Source organism: Sinocyclocheilus anshuiensis, unplaced genomic scaffold (assembly GCF_001515605.1).
Source record: "Sinocyclocheilus anshuiensis isolate Anshui unplaced genomic scaffold, SAMN03320099.WGS_v1.1 scaffold691, whole genome shotgun sequence".
Taxonomy (NCBI): Eukaryota; Metazoa; Chordata; class Actinopteri; order Cypriniformes; family Cyprinidae; genus Sinocyclocheilus; species Sinocyclocheilus anshuiensis.
This window is the reverse complement of record NW_015552577.1, coordinates 173,488-178,653: the sequence shown is the minus strand read 5'-3', so window position 1 is coordinate 178,653 and position 5,166 is coordinate 173,488.

The following is a 5,166-nucleotide window of genomic DNA, read 5'->3' as shown; positions in this document are numbered from 1 at the left end:
GAGAGGTTGGCATGCTTTTTCCACCAATCCATCAAAGCTCCATCTATATCTGGTGGAAAACAAAACACACGGGCAGGTTCTCTCTGCTTTGTTTAGTCCGGATATTAGATGATATGATTTTGAAAAGCAAAATGGAGATAAGAGGAAAACATGTGAAACGAGCACACAGCAGAGGAGATGAAGGATTTGGTGGAACTTGAACGGTATTGAAACGTTATTTTGCCACATGTCTCTCCTCTTAGAATTATAAACGAGGCCTGGCAGAGTGTGCAAAAGATATCTCTCGAAAGCATTCACGAAGCAAACAAATCAATTTTGTTTTGAGGGGAATAAGTCACACAAGAATTAATAATTTACTCACCAGCGTTTCGTTCCAAACCTGTATGACTTTTTTCTTTCTTGGAACACAACAGGAGATATTAGGAAGTGTGTCCAAGCTGCTTTTTTTCTAATGTGGATTGTGACCAAGAACAGCTGTGGTCACCATTCACTATGGAAAAGAGCAGCATGAACATTCTTCACAATTTTTTCTTTTATGTTCCACAATAGAAAGTAAGTCATAAAGTTTAAGAAAGACGTGAGGGTGATTAAACAATGACAGACTTTACAGTTTTAGGTGCAAATTGGTAACAAACTGATCTATGCGAGCCTAAGGGTACATAACTGTTTCCCATGAAATTTCCCATTTTTAGGATGCATTACGTTTTTACAGATTTATAGTGATTACCATTTCTTGGAAGCCTAACTTGACAAATGTTGTGAAAACGCCACATGAAAGTGCAACTTTCAGGGAAAAGCTGTAGTCCCACTGCCCCTTCTCATGTGAATTGTGATCTCAGAGATACCTGCTCTGACAAACGCTTTCATTATCCATCATATGGTTAACAATTTCACGTTTTATTTTGTTTTATTCTGATACTTTGCAGAATGCCCAATGCACACTACACACAACATATTCAAGCACTGTGAGTGGCTAGGACTTGCATAATGCTTACTACATACTATGAAGTATAGACTCTACATTGCATAATATTAAAAATAAATAAATAAAATAACATAAATGAAACAATACTCATTATGTAATGTTTAGTCTCATAATAGTCACATTTGGGGAGTGAATTTACATGACATTTCAGAGCTGTAATAAAAGATTATTAGAGTATGCTTTATAAGCATTTGGATTTTGTCTTTCTATTATTTTACAATTTATTTTTGACTTTCTACTTCAAAATTTCATAATTAATTCAATGTGTTACTTGACGATTCTTTGTAATTATTTGTGAAATTCACTAGCAATTTCTGAATGAAAATTGTTCCTATACACCAATCTGTAGGAAAAAGTGAAGATTTTACCAAAATAATAGATTGCAATAAACAAACAAACAAATCAAATTTGTCATTTCGGTTCTATATAAATACAGTTTTTACATATTACATAACATAGAAACTTAAGCGAAATACACAGTTCAGAGTGTTGACATCTAGTTTACTTGCTACTGAAAGTGCCTACCAGAGATTTGATGCTAATAATCTTGAAAGCACGTATTAATAAACAGTTGTACAGGAATGCCATTGATTTGCATAATGCCAAGGTCAAGCACATTGCATCGTAGGATATGAATACTATATTCCACGCAGTGTGTTTTTGTAATGCAGGGAAGAAGGAATTTAAATGCAAGAGATTATTTAAATGCAAGGGGTTTATTGAAAGTCCAAATGAAACAACAAGGAATACGGAGAACAGGAAGACACATAAAACTAACAGAAAGCAATAGCTATGTTTCCATCACCCTGTTTTTATGCACATTTTGAATTATTGCATCAGAAACGAGTGATGGAAATGCCAAATTTCGAATAAAAATCCCTTTATTCACAAAAAAGTTTTTACGCTCGTTTGAGGTGGTTTTGACGTGTGCAAAAAAGAGTTAATGTAGAAAATGGGAGATGGAAACACAATTGCCCAATAAATTCCTCCCTGTGCATCAAACAAGTAATGTGACTTTGCAGCATAAACTGACTAACCTGCGGACCGATCTTGTTGCACAGCATTTGAAATGTTGTTATGGTCATTCTTAAATGTCCGAGCAAAGTCTGTCATCAAAGTATTTCTGTGTAATTGCTTCCCAGGTCTGTCTTACACTACTGCAATCCCAAACAGCAGCAATGACTGCATTTATTGTGTTTCGTCTGCTCGCTCTGCGGCGCAAGTAATTTATCATATATGAAAATTATTAGTTGCTTCTCTTACTTTTTCTTTGTTATATATAGTGCCAGTTTATCAGGAAGTGATGATTCTCTTTGACTCATTGAATGGAAATGGTGCTTATTCACCAATGTTTAATTCAATATTTTAATTTTGCACATAAGTTAAATTCGCAACTTTGAATGGACACCCAGCTATTGACTGACAAGTACAATTGAAACACAAGGGCTATTTATACACAGGAGAGCAAAGGGCTAACAAGCAACAGGTGAGACTGATTAATTACCATAAAAACTAACAAGGGTTACCGTGACAAAAAAACAAAAAAAAACAAGGCACAAGGTATATATATATATATATATATATATTAATGCTGTCAAACAATTAATCACGATTAAATAATAGTAAAATTATTATTAATGGAAATTGCCCATGGACAAGCTTTACTTCCACATGTGACTGGAAAAGCTGGCCACATCCATCAATGCAATGAAAGCTCCATCAGAGATGTTTTTCATACATCTAGATGTATAATGGTCATCAACTGGTGTCAGTAAACGTAGCGAATCGTTTCCACCAAGGTTTCCACAAGAGAACACATATATTTCCATTACAACTATAGGGTTTAAGAGGCAGGAATAAAATGTACTTGGATGCTGTTTTATTCTAAAAATGTAATCCACAATTCAGTCTACTGTAGATGTGTCTATTTACCACATTGATCGTTATATTTGGTGATGTTTATTATAATTACAGGGTTCTCACTTAATGTATATATATATATATATATATCTGCATGCACTGGTTATACTTGTGCTTTTTAACTTTATGATGAAAAACTATCTATAATAGTTTTCCATCAGAAAACATCTAAGCATCTAGAATGTAATACTAAAAATACTGAAAGTGCTGATGCAGCAGTCTCTGGACAGTTAATTATATTTAAATTTTATGAAAATATTTGCATTACGGTTGACGTATCAGATTTTGTTTGGTAATTTGCCTGCAAGAGCGAATTGTTTGTTTGGTACAATGCACTTATTGCCTTCATCATATTATTGCAAAGCCCTTTTGATAGACAAAGGGTTCAAAAGCTGTATGAATCGAGTCTGAGAAGGTTGGAAAGTGTATTAATGGCAAATAAAAAGCCTTAAGGAAATGTTGCCTATTTCCTAGGTGTTCCTATTATTTTGTCCAATTCTCATACGTGTCAAAACAATCAGTCTTTTTTTATCAATAAATGATGGAGAATCATTTCAGAGAAAGACCTTCTTAAACATTGCATGTTAAATGTCCCAGCAGAGTTTATTATCACACTATATGGGGTAAGTCACAATGGGAACCTGATGTTGGCACTGATTTGAGACATTGATATTGAAACAATTATTAAGCAATTCATAGAAAGTTATGAAACCGTTGTTTTGCCTAACAAAAGCAAAATTAAAACATAAAACACATGAGAAAACTTATAATTAGTGAAACGGTGCCACGACCTGACATTTTTGAAAAATAACTTTGTTCTCAGAACACAGATCAACTTATTGGTTTATGCCAAAAAATCATGAGATTCATAATTACGATTAATTATTTGAATCTAACGAAAGCCCACATTGTGAGGTCCATGCTTCAGGGAATGTAACACCTCAAACAGGACTAGCATTTTGCTGTAATCACCTCCCTTGGACCGCTATGACTACCGCCTCCCCTTGTTAGTCATTAACCTCAGGTGGTGATGATCACTTGTGTGATGGCATAAAGGAATTGCCTTTTTCCTTCAACGTGATACGCCATACTTGGTCACCGACCTCGGTGTAGCTTTGATCCTCATATACATGTGTAAACAGATTGAATCTAGAACCCACACCTGTTCTCAGATCACAGCCTGATGAAAGTCGACCCCCCACAGATGTTTTAAAGCTTGATGGCATGTTAAACCGTAGCGTGCGGGAAGCCGCTTTCTCACGAAGATGAATGATCGCTTTATTACTGTACCTGATGAATAGTCAGAATCTCCATAAGATCAAACGCTATAATCTCGCTCTCTTCATTTATTATCTGAAAAACACAGCCAGCTCTCAGTTCAATATCTCAAATGAACCTCATAATCTTTGTCAAATAGCTTAAGCGTTTTTGTGCTTTCAGGAATAATCAGCAAACAATTAAGCTTTCCATGAGGGTGTGTGAATAATTTTTTCCTATACTAAACTTCTGTTGTCCTGATGGACACTAAAGCAATAGATAAATAAAGAAAGCAAGCCAGCACACAATGAAATACAGTATGTGTAAGATCCGAGCACAAACATTGCTATTAACAAATATGCAAACACCCCCACACTGCTGGTGTTTGTTAACAGAACTGTTTGCATTCCTGTGTACAATGACAGACAACCCAAAAATAGTTTGCATGAAAAGGAGGTCTGGACCAAGAGGGAAAATGACTTTTATAGTGTGTTTGTGTCCTCAGTGAACCTATGTAAAGCAGATGTGGATCAGTCACAGTCATCAGCTACAGTTTGATCAAAACAGATGCTGTCTTTTCAGCAGAAGGATTAAATAAGTATATACGTAAGTACATAAATAAATGTCCTTTAGGTGTGCATACGTAAATAATTTATTAATCACTGGCTATGGCTATGGTTAGCATCACCTTTGCTATTTTTTAAACAATTGTGTATAACGCCCCTCACTGTTTGTGCTACAGAACTTAATAGCAATTTTAGTTTTAGAGGAGAGATGAGCTGTTACTTTGTAAGCAATTTCAAGTGCAATTTTTACTCTTTGTGATAAAATGGAGAATAAGTTCCACAGAATTACATTAATATAGATATCAGAGCCATGTCTAGAGACAAATATCAGAGACTTGAGGGTGAATCACCCTGTTGAAAAAAACAGCATATGCTGGTTAGGTATGTTTTGATGCTGGGATGCTGGTTAAAGCTGGTCCTTTGCTGGTTTATGCTGGT